Below are 14719 nucleotides of genomic sequence, written 5' to 3' on the forward strand. Positions count from 1 at the left end.
CCGTCCAAATTTCAATATAAAATTATGTCTCGCAAGAGAAATAGGCCTGTATATAGATAAGGAGATTATGGCTCTATTTTATAGATAAGCAGGAATATAGATAAGGATCCATGATAGTAGGATATACCACAATCTTTGGCACTTTTCAATGTACAGGTAGAAAGGGGGTCGGCACCGGAAGTCCCCGCTTCCTTCCCCCTTCCGGCAGGTGGCGCGGGGGGTCGACATTTTCCTCGGGGTCATTGACCTCCGCAGAGTGGCGCGCGCGCTGATTGGCGCGGTTACCACGCGACGCAGATACTGCGCGCTGATTGACTGGCGCGGCGGGTGTACTGCGCGCTAATTGGCTGACTCGAAATTATTTAAAATGGCGCTGATTGGTTGGTGTTTTGACGCGAATAGGGGTCAGTACTCCTTTAAAGGAATTCCCAGGCTCGTTATAATCGGTCCCCGTTTTCATTGTTAAAGTGGTGACAGGTTTGATTGATTGAGCAGGTGTTTATCGAGGAATGCGCCGTTGCTAGGTTACCCAGTACGCTGTTAGAGGAATCTCTAGATTTTTATTCGGGACGATTTCGAAAGAAAAATGGCTGCGTTAAATAGCCACGATATTCCTTTAAAATGTCTTTCGAAAAAAAAACGATTAATGAGTTTCGTTAATTGGAAGGTACCAGGTGTACATAAATCAGACTTGGCCGCGCAAGGGTTTTATTCGTTACCAGACAGCGTATCGGTCAAGTGCGCCTTCTGTCCGCTAGTCATAACCGATTGGAAAAGCGTACCCCTCATTCGACACTTGGAAAAGATACCGCTTTGCCCTTTCATGAAAGGAGAATCTGTAGGAAACGAAACGAATGTCGAGTAAGGATGACGGTAGCTTACTTGGTAGGACGAACAACTTTGTAAATAGCAAATTAAAATAGTCACGAGTTCGAATCCCCTACAAATAAAGAGACCGTCATTCTTTTTATAAAAAAGGTCGACTTTTACGTAACTCTACCGAGTAACGCCTTTATCGACCTCTATCCGGCGAATACTCAGTCAAACTTTAAAGTAAACTTGGGTCGTTCTATAACACTACCGGACAAATTTGTTGTTGGCGTGTCGGAAGTAATTTTGCCTCCCAACTGGGAAAATATCACGGATAAAACTAATAATTTTCAATTAAAACGGTAGCCCCTGACTATTATAAAAAACGACCTTACATTTATAAAATCTCATTAAAAGTCGCTAAATTGGAAGCTGAAAAAGACACTGCCGGATTTGTCATCAAATATAGTCTGGTTAAAAAAGTTGTACGCGCTATTAACGAAGGAATAAGGGAAAATGGACTGGACGCCTACATTTCTTTCAAAATCTGGGAAAAACCCGATGGACTTTATTGGATTTACGATCCGATAATACATAATCCGGCTGACCCAACCAAGAAGAAGAAGAACAATTTCGAGTTATTTATTCCTGACGGACCTTTGAAAGAACTGTTATGTTTCGAGAGCAAGGATGACACGGGATATCAATCGGGGGTATATCAGCCGTCAAAACCGGTAACCCCCTATACTAGGAGCATAATTTTAAATCATCTAAATTATATTGAAATCAAAGAAAATCATCTACGCGATATGACTTTTACACGCAACGTAGAAGTTGACTGTAATATTCCGATTGGAACTTATTTAAGTATTCAAGCAATATTAGACGCCATGTCAAACACTATCCCTGATCACGTGAGAAACCTTGTTCATTTCGGTATAAACCCCAATGGCACAATCCATGTAGGAGCTGATCACGGGGCTGTGACTATTTTCTTCAATACGAGTAAGAAAGGCGAATTACTAGGATTTACGGATTTCGATTTTGACCTGGTTGGTCACGACAGTACTTATCCGGCCGATTTATCTAGAGGCGCGAGTACGCTTTATCTATATTTAATATACCCCCAGTATACCGGAGATACTTTCGCTCCTCTCATGAAAATTATACCGTTAGCGAGCAATGATCAGCCTCGTAATAATTCTATTATATACGACAAAATAAACTATTACCCGGTTAAAGCAACAGAGCTAGAGTTGATGGAGATATACTTAAAAACTGATTTTGGAGAAAATTTGATATTTAACGCGGGGAAGACGGTCGTTCGACTTCATTTCAAGAAAGATGTCAGAGAGTGACAGTTATTTCCGTTACTATAAGTCTCAATATGGGGGACGAATGTTTGCCGCCCCCGTTTACCAGAGAGGGCGTGTTTTGGGTGGAATATTTAAGAAATTAATGAGATATATTACACCGATGATAATACCTTTACGCAGCGAAGCGCTAGGTCTCGGAAAGCGTATGTTCGGTGATTTGGAATCCGGTGTAGATCCGCAATTGGCTATCCGCAACAATTTACGATTAGCCGGAAGCAATTTGTTACATAAAGCCGCTGACAGAATGAGTAAGCCCCAGTCAGGCAGTGGAACTCGTAAGAGACGCGCGCCTCCTAGACAACGGAAAAAGAAAACGAAAAAATCAAGGACGAAAGACGATTTTTTGGGATAAGAAACAATGGCGCTTCGAGAAGGCATGCTAAGTTCGTTAGACTTGTTCGAACGACCCGTGTTAAATACCAACATATTAGCTACAACCGAAATACGATATCTACCCACGAATAACGTGACCGACAATGGACCTCTCGAATTTTTTATTCCGGCATCTGATGACTTATACATTGATTTATCCAAAACTATGCTCAAACTAAAAATGAAACTCGTGCATTTCGATGGTACAGACGTACCAGCCACTGAAGTGAATGTCGGGGTCACGAATAATCTTATTGGAACTCTTTTTTCGCAAATCGACGCTTATCTGGGCGACACGTCTGTGCAATCTACAAATAATCTTTCGGCGTATAACGCGTACTTGGAGAAATTGCTGAATTTTGGTGAAGACGCTAAAAAAACGTAACTCGAAAATGGAATGTATTATATGAACTTGACCTGTAACCCGCAAGACATGTGGGAACCTGCTTTTAACAATGATCGTAACGGAATGCTGAAGAGATGCTCGCGAACGAAAGAATCGAACACGTTTGAGTTAATGGGTCATTTACCCCTCGATATTTGCCACATGAATAAGTTTATTGTCAATCAACTACCCGTAAGATTCCGCTTAGTAAGAAGCCCTCGTTTAACTTGTATAATAGCTTTAGAGCAGGGAAAAGATTATAAGCTAATTTTAGAACAGGCGTATTTATACGTTACTAAAGATTAGTTTAGCCCACGCTAGGATGTTAGAAAGCGGAATACCAGCTATTTATCCCATTACGCAAACAATTATGAAAAGTTTTTCTATCGCTCAGGGTCTGAAAAACATAAATCACTATAACGTAATACTCGGGAGAATACCAAAAAGGCAGTTAGGTTATTGACCAGAAATAGCTTGCAATTTGAACATTTAAATATCACCGACTTATCTTTGTCAGTCGGACCGGATAGATACCCTCCTGACGGCTTTCAAATGGATTATGCAAATTCAAATTACTGTTTACCTTACCAGGCTTTATTCGAGTCAATGGCCATAGCTTCCGAAGATAGGGGTAATTATCTAAATTTTGCGAATTTTAAGGAGGGGTACACGATCTTTACTTTCGATATGTCGCCGGACCAGAATTCCTCGGCTGATCATACGAGTATTTCTCGACAAGGGTCTCTACGTTTAGATGTTCAATTGAAAGACCCCCTACCGACTAATGTCGTGTGTATAATGTACTTTGAATTTGATAACGAGATTTTAATTACCCGGGACAGAAAGGTGATATATAGTATCGATTAAAACGAGCCACCCTGTTTTCTATTCGATTAGTTCGACGCGAGCTTTTGTTTGAGAATGACACGCCCCCATTTTCTCTCCAACCAACTCGACATTTTTTTATCGGCGAATCTCGCGGAGCCTGAAATTTTAATTAACCGTCAAGGACATAGAAAATATGTCAATTTTAGCGTAAAAGTGTGGAAGAATCTCTGGAACTATGAACAAGAAATTGAAAGATTTTTCAAAACCACTACAGAAGCTATACGTTTTCATAGCTGGTTGTCGGATAATGTCAGGTTGGAAGAATTCTTCTCTCAGCGTGGAAGAATTATTGATATTCGCGGGTCTAATTCAAATTACGACGTTGTGTATTCCTCCGCCAACGGGGTCGCCCTCGATAAAGAAGCCTTGGACCGTTTGAAGATGATCCGTACGAGTCTCGATAGAGATATAACTGACCGAAAAGACGCTTTTGAAGGAATGAAAATGTCTATTTTAGACGAATTAAAAAGTGTATTATTTACGTTAACCGAGGCATGCCCAAACCTGACCTGCCATAATCAATTGGCCCGTCACATTTCTGCGAAAGACTCGAAAAAAGTGTCAAGATCCCAGCAAACACAAATCGTCCCTGGGACGTCCCAGCTTGGTCCCGTTCAAAATTCGTCCTACGGGACGAATAACGGACGTCCCATTTTAGTCCTCGTAGAACCAATTTCGCGACATCCGATATTCAGCCCAATCGACGTCGCATGGATCTCCACTATTCGTCCGAAATGTTTCGCCCATCAAAGCTATCTAGAGGTGCGTTTATCAGCAATTAATTTTAATTTTTTTCACCTGTATTTGTATTTGAGCTGATAATGATTAATGAACCACAAAATATTAATTTTATTAAGAATAATATTATTCAAATTTACGAGTTTATTTAACGTGATTAAATGAAATTACGTATTAAATCAAATCTACTTAATTATTTAATTAATTTTATCTGTTCTTAATTTTTATATTTTCTTATATTATTATTTTCTTAATTTTTATTTCCATTATTTTCATTTGATGAATTATTTCTACAATCACAACCAATTACTGCGAAAAAGCTGATCTAAGTTGGCCGAGCTAAAGTCCTTTTAAAATATCTGATAGCCCAGTTTGTAGTTTCTTTTGTACGACGCCATTACTCGATAGTTGCCGGGAGTAGTGGCTCACTCCTGTAATCCCAGGCGTCCGGGAGGCAGAGTCCCCACCCCTGTCCCCACGTATCCCCCCGTTGGCGTGGCCGTTACACATATCTCGCCCTGATTAATCAGTTATTGTGAGTGTGCTGGTGTCTAAGGCCTCGGGTCCACACCGATGCGTGTGTATCTCAAAAAAAAATTACTCGATAGTTTGGAATCGGTCACCATAAAGTCCATAATGCGTTCTACACAAACGTTAAAGAATATAACATAGTAATCTCTAGTATTGCTGATAATATATTTAAGAGTAAGTATATTATTAAAAAACTGTTGGATTTTTTTAATGATTTTAAATCGATTTTTTTCATGTGTCTTTTACAGAGGTAGGAAGAAAATATGTTTGATCAAAGTCTATTCATTTTGAACCTGTACATGTTTCAATTTAAATTTTATAAGTTTATTATTCATTAGTCTGACTGAACGGTTCACCTAAAGCTTTATTATATACTGTGATAATTTATATAGTTAAATTGTAATTCCAAAAGTAAGATTTGCACTGAAATCTCCGAATGTTAGCGAAGGTTCGCTGTTTTTAAAGTTCATTTTAGACCTGTACATATTTCAATTTAATTTTTTAAGTTTATTATTCATTACTCTCACTGAGTGGTTCGCCTAAAGCTTTATTTCATTTTGTTATATTCTATATATTGGATTTGGAATTCCAAAAGTAAGATTTGCATTGAATTCTCCGAATATTAGGGAAGGTTCTCTGTTTTTAAAGTTCATTTTGGACCTGTACATGTTTCAATTGAACTTTTATAAGTTTATTATTCATTACTCTCACTGAACGGTTCGCCTTAAGATTTATTCCATACTGTGATAATTTATATAGTTAAATTGTAATTCCAAAAGTAAGATTTGCACTGAATTCTCCGAATGTTAGGGAAGGTTCGCTGTTTTTAAAGTTCATTTTAGACCTGTACATATTTCAATTTAATTTTTTAAGTTTATTATTCATTACTCTCACTGAGTGGTTCGCCTAAAGCTTTATTTTATACTGCGATAATTTATATAGTTAAATTGTAATTCCAAAAGTAAGATTTGCGTTGAATTCTCCGAATGTTAGGGAAGGTTCGCTGTTTTTTAAGTTCATTTTGGACCTGTCCATGTTTCAATTTAACTTTTTAAGTTCATTATTCATTACTCTCACTGAGTGGTTCGCCTAAAGCTTTATTTCATTTTGTTATTCTATATATTGGATTTGGAATTCCAAAAGTAAGATTTGCGTGTAATTCTCCGAATATTAGGGAAGGTTCGCTGTTTTTAAAGTTCATTTTGGACCTGTACATGTTTAAATTTAACTTTTTAAGTTTATTATTCATTACTCTCACTGAGTGGTTCGCCTGAAGCTTTATGTTATACTGTGATAATTTATATAGTTAAATTGTAATTCCAAAAGTAAGATTTGCATTGAATTCTCCGAATATTAGGGAAGGTTCGCTGTTTTTAAATTCATTTTGGACCTGTACATGTTTCAATTTTACTTTTTAAGTTTATTATTCATTACATTCACTGAACGGTTCGCCTAAAGCTTTATTTTATACTGTGATAATTTATATAGTTAAATTGTAATTCCAAAAGTAAGATTTGGATGGATATTAAAATTAAGCTTCGAGAAACAGTAATTTCTAGAGTACATTTTTCATCCGATAGTCTTAACTTTTTTAAAGGAATAGTATTAAATGGCTTAGTTTTATTTTTCTTCTGATTTAAAAATTAATGTTATTGTTTTTTTACATTTGTATAAGGAAGTGTATTTAATTTTTTAATAGTTTAGTTCGAAATTTATTTTGTTATATAAAAATTAAATAACTATATAAGTTTTGTAATTTATATGTTAACTGCTAATACTTGCAGAGTTCGTGTTATTACAATCAAATTGTACACTTGTTGCTGGATTTTTTCCATTATCTTTTATTTTAATGTTTTGAATGAAATTTTAATATCAAGTTTGGCTTTTTAAATTATTTGTTCAGAATAAGATATCCAATGAACGTCCTTGTTTCATCCCTATTGAGCCATGATTGAACCAAATTAAAGGCCCAAAGACATCTCTAGGTTTTATAGAAAGACATCCAGGGGACGACCGCCGTGATCGCCGTTGGACGTCCGAAAACTCGTCCCCGGGACGTACTACGGCTATAGACAAACCGGACATTTGGACGTCCTTTGACGTCCAACCGATGTCAACCCCGGATTTTGGGCTGTCCTACGGACGAAGGCAAGATCCAAGTGTGACGTCTATCGGATGTTCATAGGACGTGTTTGTGTTTGCTGGGATGGCGATACCCCTTATGAACTATGACAAAGTAATTAAGGCGTTTTACGTCAACTTTCCCGACTATAAACTGGGGGTAGAAAATTTATATCATAATATCATGCAAAATGAATCTGAAATTTTATCAGAGCTAATGTATTAAAAATTTCCATTAAAATGTATAAGAATGTAAACTGTGCTGGTCTTTCATTTAATAATGTAGCACACTTTGAACTGTTAAGACATGAATATATAATCTATTTATTTTGACTCAGAAAATCCCGGAAGTCTGGGAGGACTAAAACGTTTATCCGAACAATTACCCTCTATTTCCAAGAAAAAATTAAAGATTGGGCGCTGACCCAAGACGCCTATACGTTGCACAAAGTAGAAAATTTAATTTTCCTAGAAATAGGACTTATGTCACGAGCTTGAACGAAGAACACCACGCTGATTTAATCGAGTTAAACGAATTAAAAAATATTAATAAATTTAATTATATTCTTACTAATATCGATATTCTGTCCCGATATTTATTCGCTATTCCCGTGAAAAACAAGAGAGCGAGCGATATATTAGCTGCTTTCAAAAAAATCCACAAACAACGTAAGCCTTTGAAAATTAATACTGATCAAGGTTCTGAATTTTTAAATCGTAAAGTGCAACGCTATTTCAAGGACCAGGGGATTAAGTATTTCGTTTGTTACGGCGATAAAAAAGCAGCGTATGCGAGAGAGTGAATAGGACGCTTAAAAATAAAATTTACAGATTTCTTACCAAAAGTAAAGGAAAAAATTTATAAATGAACTACCAAAAATTGTAAAGTCCTATAACGACAGCGTACATCGCACGACCGGGTTTAGACCTAGCTAAGTAACCTTAGCCAATGAGCATCTTGTTTGGCAAAAATTATTTGGAAAAAAAGCGAAAAGAGAGGAACCGAAATTCAAGATTGGCGTACACGTGCGCATATCAAAAACCAGCAAAGTATTTCGTAAGGGATTTAGAGGATATTGGAGTAAAGAGATTTTTACCATATCGAAGGTGATAAATAAACCCCGCCCACTCTACCATATCAAAGACAAGAATAACGAGAAAATATTGGGGTCATTTTACCCCGAAGAAATTCAAAGGGTTTTGCAATGAATACTTTTCAATTGGACGCCTTTTTAAAATGCGACCCGAGAACCAAACCTTTTTTTCTGGGCACATTTTCCAAAGATATTTTACCTCGAGATTGTCCGAAAAAAAGCCCTTTTGTTTGGAGGTCAATGTACAAGACTCATCCATGCCGGGAAGCCATTGGATAGGAATCTTTGTCAGTGCTAAAAATAAGAAAGGACAACGCGTGGGAGATTTTCTTGTTCTTTCGGTCAACATTTTGATGTCTACGGTTTTAAATTGGATCATTTAGCTCAGAAATGGTTTTATAATAAAAATATAATTCAAGATATGAACCAAGAAACTTGCGGTTTGCACGTTGCTTCGTTTCTGTTAAATAGGTCTGCTGGATTAAGCTTTAAGAAAATTTTAAAAATGTGTAATAATGAAATATATATGAACGAAGTAATTTCGCTACTGGCATTGTGTGTACATTTATTTAATCACGAAAACAGATTTTGTAATCAATAGTGTTTAATAAAATTTTTTTTACAAAAAACATTAATTTTCCCATTCATTAATTTCGCAATCGTTAATTTCACGATCTTTAGAATACGCCCAGCGTCTTTCTTTGCGGCCTTGGCGGGTTGGCAATTCCTTTCCTGCCAAGAGCGGTCCTACGAAAGGCAAGGAAACAGGTTCAGTCGTATTACGAAGGGTGGAATCCGAGGGCTTATAGCTGCTGTCTTTGAAAGTTGGCTTGCTATATTCATCGAGACTCGTTTCGCTTCGAGATTTACGTAGCTCAGCTGGATTAAGCTTTAAGAAAATTTTAAAAATGTGTAATAATGAAATATATATGAACGAAGTAATTTCGCTACTGGCATTGTGTGTACATTTATTTAATCACGAAAACAGTTTTTGTAATCAATAGTGTTTAATAAAATTTTTTTTACAAAAAACATTAATTTTCCCATTCATTAATTTCGCAATCGTTAATTTCACGATCTTTAGAATACGCCCAGCGTCTTTCTTTGCGGCCTTGGCGGGTTGGCAATTCCTTTCCTGCCAAGAGCGGTCCTACGAAAGGCAAGGAAACAGGTTCAGTCGTATTACGAAGGGTGGAATCCGAGGGCTTATAGCTGCTGTCTTTGAAAGTTGGCTTGCTATATTCATCGAGACTCGTTTCGCTTCGAGATTTACGTAGCTCAGCTGGATTAAGCTTTAAGAAAATTTTAAAAATGTGTAATAATGAAATATATATGAACGAAGTAATTTCGCTACTGGCATTGTGTGTACATTTATTTAATCACGAAAACAGTTTTTGTAATCAATAGTGTTTAATAAAATTTTTTTTACAAAAAACATTAATTTTCCCATTCGTTAATTTCGCAATCGTTAATTTCACGATCTTTAGAATACGCCCAGCGTCTTTCTTTGCGGCCTTGGCGGGTTGGCAATTCCTTTCCTGCCAAGAGCGGTCCTACGAAAGGCAAGGAAACAGGTTCAGTCGTATTACGAAGGGTGGAATCCGAGGGCTTATAGCTGCTGTCTTTGAAAGTTGGCTTGCTATATTCATCGAGACTCGTTTCGCTTCGAGATTTACGTAGCTCAGCTGGATTAAGCTTTAAGAAAATTTTAAAAATGTGTAATAATGAAATATATATGAACGAAGTAATTTCGCTACTGGCATTGTGTGTACATTTATTTAATCACGAAAACAGATTTTGTAATCAATAGTGTTTAATAAAATTTTTTTTTACAAAAAAACATTAATTTTCCCATTCATTAATTTCGCAATCGTTAATTTCACGATCTTTAGAATACGCCCAGCGTCTTTCTTTGCGGCCTTGGCGGGTTGGCAATTCCTTTCCTGCCAAGAGCGGTCCTACGAAAGGCAAGGAAACAGGTTCAGTCGTATTACGAAGGGTGGAATCCGAGGGCTTATAGCTGCTGTCTTTGAAAGTTGGCTTGCTATATTCATCGAGACTCGTTTCGCTTCGAGATTTACGTAGCTCAGCTGGATTAAGCTTTAAGAAAATTTTAAAAATGTGTAATAATGAAATATATATGAACGAAGTAATTTCGCTACTGGCATTGTGTGTACATTTATTTAATCACGAAAACAGATTTTGTAATCAATAGTGTTTAATAAATTTTTTTTTTTACAAAAAAACATTAATTTTCCCATTCATTAATTTCGCAATCGTTAATTTCACGATCTTTAGAATACGCCCAGCGTCTTTCTTTGCGGCCTTGGCGGGTTGGCAATTCCTTTCCTGCCAAGAGCGGTCCTACGAAAGGCAAGGAAACAGGTGCAGTCGTATTACGAAGGGTGGAATCCGAGGGCTTATAGCTGCTGTCTTTGAAAGTTGGCTTGCTATATTCATCGAGACTCGTTTCGCTTCGAGATTTACGTAGCTCTGCTCGAGCGGGAGAAGTGAAAACGTTGCTAGCGCCGTTCTTCCATTTTCCCTTTTGGTAGCCTGGAGTACTCGCAAAGTCAGACTTGAATGGAATATTTCGTGACGTCACGAAATGCGGCGGGGCAGCAATCAAAGTTTTATGGGCATAATCGGGCGATTGACTTTCGTCCAACCCAGAAATGCCGGAGACACTCTGCCATGGTGTAGAAATTCCAGGATTTATCGGTGATGCTGGGAGGGGGCTGTTAAAAGCCATTTCCAGTTGGCGGAGAGGTTGCTGTACGGCTCTTTGCACCTGTTGTACGGGCGGCGCGGCGAATAGTTGATGGAGCTGATTTGGCGTTTGGGGAGGCGAAAAACACTTGGCGAGGCGAGCGGCGGGTTACCGAATGAAACGTTAGGTACAGCGGGAGGCTGGTAGATCGCACCGTGTGCTAACTGTATCGGCGCTAACGTACTCGAAGAAGGTAAAGGGGGCGGTTTTATTTGAACGGCTGGAGCGCCGTCGTAGTCTTTAATTCTGAGATACCGCGCCAACATTGCCAGATATTCTCGTAGTTTTTCTTCTTCACTACCGTCTCGAACGGATTTGTTAAGAATACTATTCATGTGTTCTTGTATTAAATTTAGCAATTTTTCGGTATCGGATATTTAGCTATCCGCGGGTAGCAAGACAAATTTCTTCATCGCGCCGGATTAATTATACGACACAAGATTGGCGGGATAAGCGAATCGAGAGTCGCCCCCCAAAAACCCAGAAAACACAAATCGTCCCTGGGACGTCCCAGCATGGTCCAAAGTGCCCAGCTTGATCCCGTCCAAAATTCGTCCTACGAGACGAATAACGGACGTCCCATTTTAGTCCTCGCAGACCCAATTTCGAGACATCCGATATTCAGCCCAATCGACGTCCCTATTCGCCCGAAATGTTTCGTCCATCAATGCTATCTAGAGGTGCGTTTATCAGCAATTTATTTTAATTTTTTCACCTGTATTTGTATTTGAGCTGATAATTATTAATGAACCACAGAATATTAATTTTATTAAGATTATTATTATTTAAATATACGAGTTTATTTAACGTGAATTAATGAAATTACGTGTTAAATCAAAACTACTTAATTATTTAATTAATTTTATGTTCTTAATTTTTATATATTATTATTTTCTTAATTTTTATTTTCTAAGTTGGCCGAGCTAAAGTCCTTTTAAATTATCTGGTAGCCCAGTTTGTAGTTTCTTTTGTACGACGCCATTACTAGATAGTTGCCGGGAGTAGTATTTTATTTTTATTAAAAAAACTGTTTGATTATTTTAATGATTTTAACTCGATTTTTTTAATGTGTCTTTTACAGAGGTAGGAAGAAAATATGTTTGATCAAAGTCTATTCATTTTGGACCTGTACATGTTTCAATTTAACGTTTTAAGTTTATTATTCATTACTCTCAATGAACGATTCGCCTAAAGCTTTATTTTATACTGAGATAATTTATATAGTTAAATTGTAATTCCAAAAGTAAGATTTGCGTTGAATTCTCCGAAAGTTAGGGAAGGTTCGCTGTTTTTTAAAGTTAATTTTGGACCGGTACATGTTTCAATTTAACTTTTTAAGTTTATTATTCATTACTCTCACTGAACGGTTCGCCTAAAGCTTAATTTCATACTGTTATATTTTATATATTGAATTTGTATTTCCAAAAGTAAGATTTGCCGTGCATTCTCCAAAAGTTAAGGAAGGTTCGCTGTTTTTAAAGTTCATTTTGGACCTGTACATGTTTCAATAGATTTTTTAAGTTTATTATTCATTACTCTCACTGAACGGTTAAATTGTAATTCCAAAAGTAAGATTTGGATAGATATTAAAATTAAGTTTCGAGAAAAAGTAATTTCTAGAGTACATTTTTCATCCGATAGTCTTAATTTTTTTAAGGAATAGTATTAAATGGCTTAGTTTTATTTTGCTTCTGATTTAAAAATTAATTTTATTGTTTTTTTACATTTGTATAAGGAAGGTTATTTAATTTTTTAATAGTTTAGTTCGAAATTTGTTTTCTTATATAACCAAATTAAAGACATCTCTAGGTTTTATAGAAAGACATCCAGGGGACGACCGCCGTAATCGCCGTTGGACGTCCGAAAACTCGTCCCCGGGACGTACTACGGCTACAGACAAACCGGACATTTGGACGTCCTTTAACGTTCAACCGACGTCAACCCTGGATTTTGGGATGTCCTACGGACGAAGGCAAGATCCGAGTGTGACGTCTATCGGATGTCCATAGGACGTGTTTGTGTTTGCTGGGAACCGCCCGTTTGCGAGACTAGAATTCTTCGTCGATAACGATCACTGAGATCTCTTTTACCTAGTTTTCTAAAAGATTTTTTATATCGCTGTAATTGCCGTCGTTTATTCTCGCCAACGGGTAAAGCTCCGCGGCAAATATTATGACAGATATTCGCGATTGAGCCAACCTGATCTCGCGTGGCGTTCTTAAGTAAAAATCGTCTTTGATTTGGGGAAGCCTTTTTCAATAAAGTTAGATACGGGCGGCTTTCTATAATTGACCTGGGCAAAGGCATTTTACAGAATGACGTAAAATTCGAATAAACACTTTGTTATATATTCTGATTATTACAATAATATACATTTTCCTCTACCAAAAATGATAAATACATAATACAAAAAAGCTAATTTTCGGTAAATACTAGCATCGGTCCTTCTTCCATGAGCCCAAGCGTTCTAACTTTTAGAAATTCGGGAGTTTTTTGTTGCAGGTCAGCAACCACGTTAGAATAGGGCTTATCCGACGTTACGTAATTATAAACGTTGCTCAGAAAATTAGGGTTATGCGGAAAAATCTGTCGACTTAAATGTTTTATTTGTGATGGATCACGGGGGCTTCGGAACAGGACTATAAATGAGACGTTAAGCGAAATGTCGCGCGAAAATCTGCCCTGACCAAAGACGTTCTGGCATAAGAATACAATACTCAGATTCAGATGATGCGAACAAACGCGAAAAAGTTCAGATACCAGCGCGTTGTCTAAGCACTCGCTCGAAAGGTCGTCTAGCACCAAGAGGTTGTTTTGTCTTTTGTCAAACAAATCTTCGGGTTTTTCGCTAAAGAGCCGTTTAAGGAATTCAATTTCGGGGGCGAGGGTTTTTAATTCGTCAAATTGATCGTTCCAAAGATTGTAGCAATATAAAAATTTTTGAGGTGGATTGTCGAACATTAAATTTTTATTTTTCAGGAGATTAAACGTCCAGTGACTTTTTCCCGACTAACTGGGGCCAGCCAAAAGAAAGGTACAGGGGGTTTGAAATTTTAGTCGTGTGAGAGACATGAATATCCGTAGGGAATAGAAGTACCGTCTTTGAAAAATATACGTTTCGTCGACGTAAATCCCACGAGTTTTTCCGGCTTGTCTGAGGTACAAGTGCCCGCTTTTTTGTCTTTTCACGTTAAAGGGAATCTCGACTCGGTATTTTAATACGCGGTTCTCGAGCGCCAACTGCTTTATCGTGTCAAAGTTTAAGATGGTCTGATTTTTTTTAATAAAAGTGACGCCTTTTATCTTGGTTAAAATTTTGCCCGATTCGAAAACGATAGAGTAACCCTTGGGGGCTATCGTGGTAAAAGCTTTAATGGGGTCATTAGGATATTCATCCGTTAGTCCGCCCAAGCTGCTTGATAAAGTTAAATCTAATTTCTTATCGTGTATTAGAATACAACTGTCCGTATCGCCATAGGCCAAATTAGGCCCTATTTTAGCCATAAGATTATATAATTTAATACGCCCATACGAGGCGACGAAAATGCCCACAGTTGGGGAACCGTTACGTTAAGCCGGGACGTGGTCTTCGTGATCTTTGGTCGTCACGAGAGCCATTCCGTTTTCTAGGAGT

This window comes from Leiobunum rupestre, chromosome 6, assembly GCF_980474605.1.
Source record: "Leiobunum rupestre chromosome 6, qqLeiRupe1.1.hap1, whole genome shotgun sequence".
In the NCBI taxonomy this organism is placed as follows: Eukaryota; Metazoa; Arthropoda; class Arachnida; order Opiliones; family Sclerosomatidae; genus Leiobunum; species Leiobunum rupestre.